We start from the raw sequence: 16340 nt of genomic DNA on the forward strand, positions 1-16340 counted from the left end.
TTTATATGACGTTTACGGAGTCAAGTTAGATTGGTGTCAGGCGGAATCGAAGGAGACACCTCGTTGTTGCTCAGGCGCCCAGAGAGGTCAGAACCAAGAGTCAGAGCCCTTTTTCTCTCGACGAGACCTCCTGCGGACAGTTCTCGGGACGGCTGCTCCTCGTAAAAGTCATTTTACACGAGTCGCGGGAGGGACAGGTGACCCTCCATGTATATATGGATATACGTTGTATAGTATATATATACATATGCGGTTTATATGTGTAAGTAGGTATGTCCGTCAAATAAAAAAATAAAACGAGCAAGTCGTGTCTTATACGTTCCTTATGTCGTCTGTTCTGACCAGACCTTACCTTTCTCTTTTCTCTTTCTTTTTTTTTCTTTTTTTCTTTCCTACTCATCACCTGATCGAAATCATACAAGATTTTCAAAGGAGAATTTCGAATTTCGTAAGAACGAACCCGATTCGTTAAGATGTTTTACGGTTTCCAACGAAGTCCATGACTATTTTTAAGCCGGCTTTTAAACTCGCATAGATTAGTCAAGGATAGTCGATTTAATAGGGAAAAGACTAGTTTGTCGGACGCTATCAAAGTGTCCAATGATAGACCGACTTTCTTGTCTATCCTATTTTTATGGGGCACGATTCGAGGCAATTACGTAGCTCATCTTTATTCTTCTTTTATCTTCGAGCCGCGAGGCTACGAAAGAGGAAGCAGGTGCATGACGAAGCGATCGCCGATCGAGAGCGTTGTCTAACTCAGGGACAACTGCTAGTTCCTCGGGATAGTTCCTTCGAATCTGGGTATCGTAGGGAATGGAACGTATCCTAGCTTGGTAAGCTTCCAAATACGAAATAAAGAAGAAGAATGAGTGGGAAGAAGAGAAGAAGATAGATAAAGAGAGAGAGAGAGAGAGAGAGAGAGAGAGAGAGAGAGAGAGAGAGAGAGAGAGAGAGGGCCACGGGCAATAATCTCGATGGCTCGCCAATTACGTTCGTCTCGTGGCCATCTGCTCCTTCGGGCCAGGAGACCCGATGACCGTTCATCCTCCAACAATCTTCTTGTTTCACCTCCTTCTCCTCCTCCTCTTCCACCTCTTCCTCCTTCTCCTCTTCCTCTTCCTCCTCCTCCTCTTCCTCCTCCTCCTCCTTCTCTTCTTCCTCCCCCTCCCTCTTTTTCTTCTTAGTTCCTTCTTCGGTTCGGGCCCTCGACGAGCGTTTCGCCGAAAATCGAACAAAATGATGATCTGGAGAATCGATACGGCCGTGACCGCGGTTTGTCGCGACGATGATCACGTATATGTAAGTACACCTGTGTATCCCTTTTCTATATAAAGGTATATATGAGAGTATACGTTGATTCGTAGGGTTAAGGGGAGAGAGGATTCGAGTTATGGGATATTGTGACCGTCGACGTGTGGTTGGGACAGAGGTAGACGTATATAATTACGGCGAAATCGTAGTTAGTCTCGTACCTCTATCCCGGTATATAGCATGGGGGTTGGGAGAGAAAGAGAGATATAAAGAGTGAGTCGAAAATTGATCACGTACCACCATGGCCCGGGCCACTCTCTTCGCGCTCTCTGTCATTATCGGGAATAAAAGTCACCGCTACCACACCGTGGAATTCGTGTATAGGCCACGGCGACAATCTCGTACGCGCGGTTCTGATGGAAGGTTCGGAGGAACAAAAAAAAAAAAGAAAAAAAGAAAGAAAGAAAAAGTAGAAAGTGAAATGAGGGAGATAAAACAGGATCGAGAGTAATAGTCTTCCCGAATGCCATAAGGATTATTATTATTATTATTATTATTATTATTATTACTTTTATATTTATTTATATTCTTTTTATTATTACTACTATCCATATTTATATCTTTTACGTATCTTAAAATAAAAATGATTTTAAGTTGACATTTATTACCAGACTTTATAGTTAACACGTTATATGCGATTATATTTATATTTGAAATTAATTTCTTTTTGATTAATCATTCGATATTTAAAGATGTAGAAATGGAAATATTATTCTCTTGAAATTTATAAAAGAATTTTATTACGAACAAACGGTGATTATTCACGGTAGATTCCAAAGGAATTTTTTTTCTTTTTTTTTTTCTTTCCTTTTTGACGAATAAATAGGAAGCTTATTAGCATAGGGCGAGGATGATACCGGGGAAGGAGGAAGTCGAGAAGGAGACTGTCCATTGTGTGAAGCTAGGATAGTTGAAGGAGGGTTCACTTTCGGCCGGCCGTGTCCAGATTCGTCGAGCGTGTCGGCTCGAAGCTATGTCTCAACGCGACCGAGTCGACGGATGTGCCGTGAAAGCGAGTCGCTCATTGAATCCACCTCCTTTCTCGTCTTCGTATTCGTCTTCGTCTTCGTCGTCTTCTTCTTCTTAAACATCGCCATCGTCGTCTACATCGCCGTCGTCATTTTCACACGTCGCTGCGTCAGAATCGGAGCCGCTACGCCGAGTACCGTTTACGTAACGCGAACGTACGCGTTCACCCGAGCAGGAGGTGAAGACGGAGGTGAGGGACAACTCACGGGAAACGCTTGGAGATACGGTTATTATACTGAAAATTGCATTTAATCGTTTGATTCGAGTATAAAGCTGTTAGATAGATATAGTAAGATAGGTTATACACCTTTTTTAATACGATATACATACATTTGTGAGAAAATCATTCGATATAGGGTTTATTTATCGAATATATTTCAACTAATTATTAAGTACAAATAAATATATAACCTATCTGTAATCTAATATATTTTATAATATTCATGTAAAATATTTTAATCATTTATAAAAGTCGACATGAGCGAGGTCGTTGCTAACGGTTAAGAGAAATTATTCAGGTAGGAACGTTATTTAATTTTTATATTGTATATATTTAATATACAAATATAATAAATAAATAAATATATATATATATACATTTACTAGGTATATACCTAAAACCATAATCGTATTTTCTAAAATTCCTTTCACGATTATTTCTCAAAATCCTACGTAGAGAGGTTCGAACCTCGAAGATGAAGAAATCATTCACGAAGATATATGTATGTATGTATACCTATCTAGTATGAGAGCATAGCACGGAGGAACGCGTTTACGAGGAGAGCGTACTCGTAAATAATCGCGAACGCCGTGCGTTACGTTCTCCACGTATATCCGTTCGAGCTATCAGCTCTTCCCTTTGGGTAACGCGCTCGACACGTTTTCCCGTTACCTTTGCCCGCGTTGTTCCGTGATTCGTGCGGGAAACTCCCCCGTGTCTCACAAGTTCATTTCACGCGCGCATGCGTGCGTACGCGTGTACGTGCGTGCATATGTACATGGATGAGTGCGTGGATGCGTGGATGCGTGGATGCGTGCGCGAAAGCAACGCGGTACATTGTCTAGCGCGCGAAAGCTAAGACTAACTCGCGCGACTTTGGAGTTGTTGGAACACGCTCGGTTAAAGAAGTGGAACGTATGAACGTAGGAGAAGGAATAATCTTTAGTTATATCCGCTTATATTTAATTAAATATATGAATACTTATCATTGCATTTTGTCTCGATTTTCTTAATAAAAAAATAATTAACGTATCTATCTTCAATTGTATTTAATTAAATGTAACGTGGATATGTAAATTGAAGATTTGTTAAAGAATATTTAAGATTTTTAATGAATTTGGAAAGTGAGATAACCGAATAGAAGATGAGAGAGAGAGATAGAGAGAGAGAGAGAGAGAGAGAGAGAGAGAGAGAGAGAGAGAGAGAGAGAGAGAGAGAGAGAGAGAGAAGGAATATTTATTAATAAAATGAAAACTACTTATTTGTTAATAAAATGAAAATTACTTACTTTTACATTCGTGATTATATATTAACGATGAGATAAAGATATTTGAATCTCGATTTGAATCGCGAAATTAGTTCGTCGATCCCTTCAAGGATCTTTGGATTCGCGTGTGGTCACCCGACTTATTAAGCGAGTCCATTCCTCATTGCTCGAGCTCGCTCAGAGTCCGCTTGGCATGCGCGCGAGTTTTGCGTTGCTCTCGCGCGCGGAGCCTCGCTCCTTTAACATTATAAATTTATCAGTGAGAACGGGGCGACCAAAAGAAACGCGTTGATCGAAAGATGGAGGTAGGAGTTCACCTCTTGACCCTACCGAAGTATTTCGATATACGCTCTCGTGCCGCGAAGATATTTATTGGAGATAATTATAAGAGCGCTCGTAAAGTCTTGGACGGGCCCGTTTCTTAGCTGATATCTTACACGGACCGTGGAGCGCGGGGCCCCCTTGCACGTACCTTTATACACGGTGTCCCTTCTACGATATCCGTATACGATACCTATGTACTGTCTGTACCGTACAGAAAATTTCATGATTACGAGAAGCTCTTTTAATTCACGACAGGTTCTCCCTCTCGTTAATCTCGGTGACACCGAAAGAATATTTTTCTTAACATCGTGGTAAGAATTATTTGAGATAATTTTGTTAACCTTCGGGGTAAAGGATTTATGTATATTTTCTTTCTCTCTTTTATATATATATATATATATATATATATATATATATATATATATATACAAAAAATAAAAAAAGAAGAAACGAACGAAATGGATAGAAAAAAAGAAGCAGAGAAGAAAAATGATCGAAGTGATTCGTAGCGTCGAGGACGACGTTAAGAAAAAGAAGTATTAATAGATCCTCGCATGAACCGATTGTGAACTTTACAGACACCCCGTACATGCGAATCGTCGAAGGTGAGGTGGTCGAAGATAGCACCCGGATAGCGAGCCGCCATGCAACCCGCGGAATGAAAATCGATCAGAGAACCCGGTACGAGGATCGAGATGATGCATCGATATCAAAAGTTGTAGAGTGGTTTCGCGCTTCTCGTTCTTTCTCTCTCTCTCTCTCTTTTTCCCTCCCCTTTCCTATCTCTTTCTATCTACTTTCCTTCTTCCTCGACATCACGATGGGATCGCTGTTTGTCGGAGAGAGGATATGTCCGTGGCAATTTGGATTTGAATTATTCGCAATTTTCTTTATCTCATTTTCAGTTGCAACACGTAGATCACATCCATGTCCGGGTCTTTCCTTGATATTCTAACACCAACGTTACATAGATCGCATTTCCGAGTCAAAAACTTTCAACGTTCTTCTAGATTTTAGACGCGTTATCATGGCCGAGACGTTCGTGCCACCTAGCCACGATATTCCAATTCGTAGTGCGCTTCTATGAATCATAGCGAACCGAAGATTAGAACGAACGAATAAACGAATGAACGATGAATTCAAATATGTATGTCTCATATTATCAAGAAATAATGGGTTAATCAAAAATGAAAAAGAAAGAAGAAAGAAAATTGTAAGAAACAAAAACGTATCGTTGCTCCATCAAATTGAATTTTCAATTTGTCTAATTTATCTAACTTATCAAATTACTATTAATTACTATTAATATACGTAAATTACGTAAATTAAAATACGTAATTACTATTAATATACGTAATATTTGTATAAAGAATGCTAATTATTTTAAAGACAGTTAATATAAATCATTAATATTTTGAATTATTTAAGTATTCCCAAGCTCGATCAAAATGATCGACGAATAAACGATCTAATTAATTAAAAGTAAGCGAGTAAAAAAAAGGGTTCCTAGGAAAAAAAACCGTAACTTCGTAGTATCCGAATGCCGTAGTTCGTTAATGGCCGCTAGGGTTAATTCTACCGGATGGTAAGGAGAGATTTCAGAGTCGGTGCTAGCTAATATTACGGTCGCGTGCTCTATGCGAGGTTACTGTAGCCGAACGGTACGGTCCTTGAAATTGCAAAGTTACACGCAGACGTGCGGCGCTAAGCGAGGACGTTTATATTCTATTACCAGCTTGTCGCTTCCACGAGTAGGAAAACTTGTCAACGAATACCGCTTTACGTTTTTCGCGATAAAGAAACGTCGGTGGAACAGTAATTTCGCGATGTATGTTTCCTGTCTACGGGTACGATATCGTCTCTCCTTAGTATAGTCCATAGACTATAATATACTATAGGTAGATATGTATATATGTATATGTAGCTACGTAGATATCTAGTAAATACAGGCAAGCAAGTTGAGATCGAGTACACCTTACATTCAGCTGCCGGTGGTATGGCTCGACTTCCGCTTGCAAAACTATTTGCCTTTTTGCTCCTTCTCTACTCTCTCTCTCTCTCTCTCTCTCTCTCTCTCTCTCTCTCTCTCTCTCTCTCTCTCTCTCTCTCTCTCTCTCCTCTTGGATTTCTTTCCTCATTCTTATCGGTACACCCTTCCGTACTTGCACGGCCTTTCTACGTGTCTCATCGATTCTAATCTGCCCTAACTCCTAAAGGTACTAGTAAGGGCTTTTTAAATCAAAATAATCTTTTATCTCAAACCTGAGAAAGCTTTATGAGATTTTCAACGATCCAAATAGATAGAACTTTGATAATGCGAAAGGAATAAAAAAAAAAAAAAACCAACGAAAAGGAAGAGAAATGTCGAAGGAAATTATTGGTAAAATAATTAGAAAGGAATGTAAAGGACGAGGATAAAGAGAGAGAGAGAGAGAGAGAGAGAGAGAGAGAGAGAGAGAGAGAGAGAGAGGAAGAGAGAGGAAGAGAGAGAAATAAGGAATGTTCTTTCGAAGTTGCTTGATAAGTCCTTCTTCATGGAAGAGACTGAACGAAATCGAGATCAGGAAGGAGGAACGGAATGGAACGGAAGCGAAGGAGGAGAAAATAATCGTGGAGGGCGATATCTCAAGGAGCGTGCGAGCGAAGGAGAAGGAGGAGTAGAAGGAGGATGGCGGAGGAGGAGAGACGTCTTGGCAATTAAAGGAATCGTGTGGCTGGGGCCACGCATCGCCGCCAATTATGGTCCGCTGGATCGAGTCCGCAGATTTCGTTCGGTGCCTTTTTCCATCGGCTGGTGCCTCCGTCACGCAACGCTCGATTCTCTTCTACGTCGTGGAGAAAGCAGATTATTGTCCTCGACAAGTAAAAAAAAAAAAAAGAAAAAAGGGAAAAGAGAAAGAGGAATAGAAAGAGAGAGAGAGGGAGAGAGAGAGAGGGAGGGAGGGAGAGAGAGAGATTAAAATTAATTTGATAAATGTTGTTACGACATATAACAAAAAAACACAGGGCACATATACCTATCGAAACTGTTCAACGCAATTTCTTTTTCTTTTACGCGATCCCTTTTTTCTTTTTTTCTTTTTTTCTTTTCTTTCTTCTTTTCTTTTCTTTTTTTTGCTTTTTTTTTTCTCATAGCACACGACCGTGCGAGCAGCAATATGCAATACGAATTAATTAGGGAAAAAGACCCGCCTCGGATCTCCCGTCACGGCAATTAATCGAGAGAAAGGTGGTAACGTACCGAAAGAGCCTGGACGTTCTCGCACGGAGAGTGCTTTCTGTTAGCGATTGCGCCAGAAGGAAAACGCTGCCGTTCGTTGCCGTTCGTTCAGTTCAACGTTGCTTCTCTCTTTGAGAAATCGAATTGTCGACTTTTATTTATCATCGGATTAAAGAGGAAAAATAGATTGATCGAGAATTAACGATCAAAGAATTACCTTTCTCCATTTTCTTTTTTTCTTCTTTTTCTTGCTTTTTTCGTCCACAAAATATGTCCTATAAAATTCCACAAGTCATATATAGGTAGAAAAGTGTATGAATTCGTATTGTTGCAAAAAAGTAATTTAATTATATTTTTATAAATTTTTCCGCCGTTTAATCAACGTCAATGTAACGTCTCACACGAAGATCGTAAGACGCTTTTTCGAACGAGACTACAGAATTATCCGGTTCTTCTCGGCGTCTTTCGTGCATGTTGACGAGCGTACAAGTAGCAAAGACGTTGTACCGTATAATAAAGTTATACAGAAACGTACCGTTTACCACTGCTACTTTGAACACTTACCCATAAGCAGGAATATCCGGTGGGTAAGTCGCGATGCGCGGCCGACGTTGCGGAGTGACCGCTATATTAATTCGCGCATTAGCACTTTTCCACGCAGCAATAAGGCTAACCCGTGCAGAATCACTTCCTCCTTCGCCATCTTTTTTTCTTCTTTCCATTTTTCAATAGACGAAGTGTTCGGAGCACAACGAACGTCCATTCTTCTCACGTTACACTGTGCGCGATATTATTCTCCGAGAAAGTCAGATTAAATCTTTCATTGTGAAAGAGAAAAGAAAGACAAAAATAAAGAAAAAAGAAAAATTGCCATTTCTCATATCACTTAGTATTCCGGATATTTCAAGAGTCTTATCGAAATCACGGCAGACGCGACACATTTCACCGTATCCTCCTCGATCCTTCTCCATTAAACGATATATTAACCCGTGTAATAAGCGATTTATACGAAAGGGAGGACGAGCGTATCCGAAACACGCGAGGGCACGACTAAAGGAAGGGTCTCGTGACTCCTCGAGAAGCAAGAGAAAGAGAAAGAGAGAGAGAGAGAAGGGTCTCCTTAACTCGCGCCATGGTCGATAACGGTTTCGCATATGTTCGTTAGAAGAGAGAGAGAAAGAGAGAGAGAGAGAGAGAGAGAGAGAGAGAGAGAGAGAGAAAACGAGATTGCCATGTCGTACGTGCTCGACGAAAGGGGTGAGTTTTCGTCGTACTACCTACGTAGTAGTATGTACCATGTAAAGGGTCGTAGTCCGGAGGTGTACGCCCCCTTTTGGCCGCACCCTTCCCTTAGACTGGATTACCAGCTCTCCGCGTTGCCAAAAGGGCGGAGTGACATTCGTGTACGTTTGCTTTTCGAGGCTGGCTACTACGGATTTTGTTATCGATATGCCACAACCACGTAATTATTACGTAGCCGTGGTAAAACGCGAGGGGTCGAGTTTGAATTGCCTATCGTTTTTGCAAGCGTTTACGTCTACCTATATATATATATATATATATCATTCATATATATATATATATATATATATATATATGAATGATAATCAAATAGTGGAAAAGTTCTCTATATATATATATATATATCATTCATATATATATATATATATATCATTCATATATATATATATATATATATATATATATATATATATATATGAATGATAATCAAATAGTGGAAAAGTTCTCCTTGTGAGTGTCGTTTAAAAAAAGTTTATAATTTACAATGTAAAAATCTAAACGACGTCTTATATATTCCAATAAATTATTCATTGTAATCTTAAAATTAACAAACCGTATATGCCGTTTCATATCGGTATGAGAATATTTAAAACGTTCGGCCTGAATTAAAACGTCCCGTAGATTTCAATCTTCAAGGTTCGAATATCGGGAGCAAATATACAATGCGAGACTTTCAAACGAACTCGTCGATCGTTCTCTTTCGCGTGTACGAATTTCCATCTCGTTTCTCATCCCTCGACAAATCCATAGAATACACCAAACTGAGTGAGATAGCACGAGATATTTCAGAAACACGCAGGACCTATTGTGATCGTGTCCGCTAGTCGGGTGACTCATTATTTTGGCCCTTCCTTCTCATCCTCGTCCTGCTTCCTGGGTGATATCCTGGCTGGCCTATTCTCTTTCTCTGTCTCTCTGTTTCTATCTCTCTTTCTCTTACACAAAGCGCCACGTTCGTTCTCGAATGCCAAAACACACGAGGAAACGAGTTCGTGAATCGGGACGCGATTGTATGCGATGGAATCTCGAAACGTAAGCCCTCCGATTTCAGTTCTCTCGCTGCTGTATAATAATTTCAATAATCCCAGACCCCACGATGGCAGAGGATTAATAGCTATCCGCTGAACAAACCGAGAAGCAAAGAGCAAGAGCAAGAGAGAGAGAGAGAGAAAGAGAGAAGAGAGATAAAGACAGAAAGAGAGAGGGTATGATAGAAAAAGAGAGAAAGAGTGGGAGAGAGAGAGAGAGAAAAAGAGAGAGAGAGAGAGAGAAAGAGAAAGAGAAAGGGAAAGACAGAGGAACAGAGAGCAATAGATGAAAAGAAGATCTAGTCCAAAGGTCGGCAACCTTTTCATTAAAAAGGGTATTCCGAATGGTTGGTTTATGACAAAGGGTACTTTACTCCTTTTTTTAATTTTTTAACGACCAGTGTCAGTAAAAAAATTTTAAATTAAAATTTAACAAATAAAAAAAAAAGAAACGCGACCAATCAATATTTGATTATAACAATTAATCGATAATATTAAGTCAATGATGATCAATACACATAATCAACTTAAATATTTCGGGATTTAACATTTGATAGATATTTTAAAAAGCATTGTACTTTTATTCACAATCGTCTCTTAAAATCATTCCTTTTCTTTTTTCTTTTTTTTAATATCTAGTCCATTGACGGACACTTCGAAAACAATTTGCGGGCACTTGGATGTCCGGGAGCACCGTGTTGCCGACCCTCAGCTCTAATCCATTGAAAGAAGAACAGTAAAGAAGGGCGCCGATTAATTTCAGCTCGTATCCAATGCTCCTTTTCCTTCCATGGTATATCGAACGAATCGGCCAACGAATTTGTTCACGGTTTGTGGACACGAAATTCGAATTCTTCATTTTCTCTTTCTACACAATGAATATAGAGAACAAAGCAATGAAAAGCCCAAAGATCTCTCGTATTGAATATTATCGTCTTATCTACGTGTTACATAAGAAATATTCAAATGTATCATAACAAAGGAACAATGATCGGACAATCGATGCCAATAATACATGATCTATTCGAGAATTATTATACTTCATAAAAAATTATCGATTATCGTTCTAAGATTTTCTACGATATACTGATATAGATATAGTCACGTTATCGGGACATTGTCGAAGGATCGTGTAGATAAAAATCGTAAAAAATCCATAATAAAAATCCGTAATAAAATTCAAATCCATCGAAAATTTTACGAGAAATGGTGAAATCGCTAAAGAGATGCACGGAGTTTGGTTCTACGAGATTGAAGTAGGAGAAAGAGGAAGGAGCACTTCGTTGCAATTGCTTCTTGGCCCAGTACGTGTATGAAAGGACTCTTTTCTGTTGGGGAAGATAAGGAAGAAGAGCGTAGAAATAAAAGAAATAAGATGGAAGGAAAAAGAAAGAGGAAGAAAAAGTGCAAGAGCTACGGTAAACACTCCGGATAGAATTGGAAAGGGAAAACGTAAAAAAAGAGAAGGAGAAAAAGAAATTGAGATAAAAAGAGATAGATAGATAGATAGATAGATGGGTGGAAAAAGAGAGAGATAGAGATGGAGATAGAGAGAGAGAGAGAGAGAGAGAGAGGAGAGAGAGAGAGAGATAGAGATAGAGAGAGAAAGAGAGAGAGAGAGAGAGAGAGAGAGAGAGAGGATAGGTAGGGAGACGAAGAGGAAGAAGAAAGTAAAGAGAAGGAAGGGGGTGGATAAGGAGCCTTTAGCGGTATGAGATTCGATCCAGGGGTGGAAGCAGCAAATTTGGCTACCTAATTCGTAAAAGAGAAGAGAGTAGACAGAGACAGAGAGAGACAGGGAGAGAGAGAGAGAGAGAGAGAGAGAGAGAGAGAGAGAGAGAAATAGAAGATGGAGAGCGCGTGTCTCTCGCCAATGTTGCAAATAGGATTACGCCGATCCCGACATACTTCAAACGGCGCTTTATTCAGCCCTCCGTAGCGAGCGACGAATTGACAATTGACAGAATTGATACAGTGCGGGCCAGCCGGCAGTGGAACACGCTTGCGAAAGGCTCTTCGCCCTCAGGGCCTATTCCTCTCTCTCTCTCTTTCTGTCTCTCTCTCTCTCTCTCGCTTCCTCTTTCTCTTCCTCTGTTTCTCTCTCTTTGCGTGTTCCTTCCCCCTGAAAATTCTATTCGCCGCCCTTGAATGCAATGCAAAGCGTCTCGTTAAGCCACTTTCCGCGTCACTAAATCGTGTCGCTCCGCGGGAATCTTCCGCTCGACTTGCCTTCGAACCATTTCAGAATAATTTTTCGTTCTTAGCGTGATCGTTCTTGACACTTAACTGCGAAATTCGTATAAGTAATTTTTTGAAGCAAGACAGAATTTAAATTATTCGATACCGCTTGAAAGAAAAAAAGAAATAAAAAAAATTGTTTATAAAAATTTGATTTACAAAAAATTGTTTATAATAAATCATTAAATACATATGTGTGTATGTGTGTATGTATGCATGTTTATACTCATAGACGCAAATGTAGATTTAATTTAAAAAAAAAAAAAAAGAAAATATATTTTTGTGAAATTATTTATAACAAATAGTTTATAACAAAGAAGAGAAAAATGTTTACCCTTTGGAATGGTGTTTATTTGACGTCTCTACAATGCTCACTTTCTGAGATATTTATCTTTTGTATAAAAATAAATAAAAAAAAAAAAAAAAAGCAGGTGAATTGACACACTAACCTATATACTTTCTCGGAAAATCCATTGACATATACAAATTCCTGAAATATACGTGATTCAGTCAGCTGGCAAACGTAAACAGTTTTTTGTTTCTTTTTCTATTTACTACGTCTCGTAATACGCGAGTTCACACCAGGTGTCTATCGAAATTATGAATTGCGATAATTCGTAGAGGATATATATATCTCCAGAACGGAAAGTCTTAGAGACATAAAACAAAGATCAATTTAAAGGGGAAATTTTTTTTTTATTTTCATCCACGTACTTAGATATTATCTTTATAATACATACAATACTCATAATTTTCTTTATAAAATAAAATCATTAAGATATAACGTAAGATAGATAATAAGAAAATCTTTTCTTTTACCAGAGAGAGAGAGAGAGAGAGAGAGAGAGAGAGAGAGAGAGAGAGAGAGATTCTCATATGCTATTGATAACGAACAACAATGTATACTCATACATATGTAAGTCAAAAATGTAAGAAAAATTAATCTCCATGACGGCGAAGCAATTCGCACATTAGACAATACACGCCGTAAACGACGAAGCGCATCGTATGGCCGACTTTCGATGAGCGCAACCACTTCGTGCGATATTGTTTCTTTCACGGTCCAATCGACGAGAGTGCTCGGTATTGCAGAATGTGTTGGTTCCTGCGGTTACGCCGCTGATAGAAGATTTTACAGCGAGCCGCTTAGAAAGGACGTTACTCTGGCCGAAAAAAGAGCACATGGGCTCGTACGAGTCGATAGCGTTAAAGCGTTTCGTATCTCGAGCTTTACACAAACGAATATTCTCATTGCGCAAGATTTTCTTATCTACGTTATGTGTCATTGATAAGTTAATCTTCAACAATAAAAATAAAAATTGTATAAGAATTATTTGTATTCTTTTGATATTATTTCTTTGTTCATATATATATATATACATATATATATATATATATATATATATATATATAAACTATATATATAATTTATATATACATATAATTATATAATTATATAATTATATATATAAACTATATATAATTATATATATATACAGATTAAAAGACGTATAAACGAATAATACACCTTTTAAATACAAATTTCCTGTGGTAAAATCACAGTTATACGTATTAATATTATCGTAGCCGGGTATGCTTCTCATTACCTCAAAATGACCGTCGAAATACTATCTGACAATCGCAGCGTAATTAACATAGTATGTCACGCGTAACGGGGCCCGTGCTACGTCGACATTATTTTTGGCAAAAGTAGAATCGGGTCTCGTTAAGAGAAAAAAAAAAAGGAAAAAAGGAAGAATAAGAAGGGGCGATAAAATCGCTGAAATCTTACGGCGACAGTAATAAAAGGCACAGCTAATTACTTCAACATCCGCTCTTGTACATTTTCTGATATCTTTTCTGTAATTATAGCAAAAAAAAGAAAGAAAAAAAACTCTGTGACATTTCTCTCTTTCTCTCTCTCTCTTTCTTTCTTTTTCTGTCCTCTTTTTTTACGTTTTTTCCTCGTTTCATTTCCTTTTCCATTTCTTCCCAGTCTTTTTTTCTTTTACGACGTCGAAAATGCTCGTATCCGCGTTATTGAAAACGTAAAATAATTTCAGTCGAAACGCGTATTTTCCAGTATCGTTAAATTCAAACATTTTACGCTCGACGAGTTTGCGTGCGAAGATAATGGTTCGCGCCATTTTTCCCCTATAAACACATACACATATACACACACACATACACACACAAACATGTATATGTATATGTATTTCACCTAAGTGCCGTTAGGCCATTTCGAAATTAGTTAAAATAACGATGAAGGAAAAACGAACGACGAACGAAGGGAAAAGAAGTTGCGAGGTGGTCTTCACTGTTCGGGACAGCCATTCGTGGCGATGCACTCTCAGCCACGTTGAAAAGGGAACGGGCACTTAATTAAAGCGCCGAGTATCATCTCGGAAGAATCAACGAGCGCCACTCGGTGGTCGTCCGTACTTGAGAAATTTCTATTGAGACGAAAGAAAGCATTCACCCATCCTTCATCCTCCCCCTCACTTCCTCCGTCATCATTCCAGCCCTCTCCTCTATTCTATAGTATGTCTCTCTCTCTCTCTCTCTCTCTCTCTCTCTTTCTTTCTCTCTCTCTCTTTCTCTTTATCTTCTCGTATCTCATCGAACGACAAGATTTTCATTCAAAGATTTTCTCGAATAAAGCGTACGAAGGCAAAGAAAGATTTTCGTACATCGAAAATTTGTATAATCGAGATATTGATGTGGGTCCGAGTTAACGGGTTCATTTTTTCGAGTCCCTTTCACTCGACACGACAAAATGCGTCGCGTGCAAATTTCCCATCTCTTCTTTCAGTACGACCCCATTACCGATCCTTTCGAAATATTTTAATGAAGTTAATTACCGTGAATATCTTCGTCGTTTTGATGTTCAACGGACTTCACCGTTGTGAGATCGATGGACACCAAACAAGAAAGAACTTCTAAAAAACGATGGAGATTCTCGATGGATAAAAAGAGAGAAAGACATATAGGGAGAGAGAAAGAGAAAAAGAGAGAGGGAGAAAGAGAGAGAGAAAAAGAAAGAGAGAAAAATTGAAAGAACGAAAAAGCGAAGAGAGGCTTTTGATCGGACCGGAGCAGCTCGTTCAACATCGAAAATTCGATCTGTCAGGCAATTTGTCCCGCGACAAAATTTAAATCGCAAAGCGTATTTCACCGTTGTGCGGGGGTGGAACGGTGACGCGAAAGCAATGGATGGCTTGTAGTGGGACGAACACGACAACCCCCTCTTGTCATCCTGCCGCTCGATCGGAGACCAGAATGTCCTTGCCAGGGGCCGAACCAAAGTGGATTCGCCTAATGCGTGGTAAAGCGTGTTTGAGGGTGAATCCCAAATGCGAGGGTGTAATTTCATTTTTCCTGGCCACGAAGCGGCGGACGGTGTCACTCACCGTCCTTGTTTCTCATTCGTTCCGCTTCAGCCGTCGAGAAGAATCGTCATAATAAAAAATCGTTGGTAATAGATATTTAGTGGGATTAAAATAAGCGGTAATATTATTAATTACTATATGACTGATTATATTCGATTTAATTGTAAATAATAAATATTAAATATGCTCTACAAGATGTATTCACACACATATACATACACACACACACACAATATTCTAAATCATTATGTGAAATTAAAAAAAAGAAAAAAGAAATGGGATTAGTAATTCGCTCAGCATTTCTATCGTTTATAATAATATTTATTAGTAACAGTAAAAATTATGATCGCAAAGGAAAAAAAAAAACAAGAAAAAAAGATAAAATTTTATCTCAAACATTTATTGTCTTTGCAGTGCCACATATTCTTGATATCACTGCGAAGTGCATAAAGGTTGACTGCGATTATTGTGAAATGAATTATATCACAGTATTGCGAGTTCCTTTATGGGACAGTTAATCGCAGCAAGTTCATTCTAATTATGATCCGAAGGATCGAAGGAATTTATTGTCATTTTAAGGATGGTCGCTCCTATCGTTCTCTCTCTCTCTCTCTCTCTCTCTTTCCCTTTCTCTTTTCTTTTCCTTCTCGTTTTTTTCCTTTTTCTTTCCTTTAGAAAGGTTTAATAAAGCACCTTCGAAGAATTATCGGCTAGCTTAAATTATGGTCGAGAGACGCGCCCTCTGGCCAAGGATTTGTCCCTATTGTACGTTCCTCTTTCTCTCTCTCTTTTTCTCTCAATATAATCCTATAGCAAGGGTCCTCTCTAACCGTGACACTTGTCACCCGATTTTATCACGTCGTTAAACGTACCCGCTCTTCGTATCGACATCAACGACGCTTAATTGTATATTTATTACCAGGATGGAATCTCATCCTTTATATCGTGCATGAATTGCAGCCAATTCCTTCGATCTTACCTTTATGACAACGACAACGACAACGACGAC

At 38.8% G+C, this 16340-nt stretch overlaps 1 protein-coding gene across 1 annotated transcript in view; it reads right to left on the minus strand.

Annotated features, from left to right (window-relative positions):
• The window catches only part of LOC124425633 (nitrogen assimilation transcription factor nit-4-like), a 195258-nt gene that overhangs the window by 29304 nt on the left and 149614 nt on the right, over positions 1-16340 (minus strand). The window lies entirely within an intron of this gene.

This window comes from Vespa crabro, chromosome 7, assembly GCF_910589235.1.
Source record: "Vespa crabro chromosome 7, iyVesCrab1.2, whole genome shotgun sequence".
In the NCBI taxonomy this organism is placed as follows: Eukaryota; Metazoa; Arthropoda; class Insecta; order Hymenoptera; family Vespidae; genus Vespa; species Vespa crabro.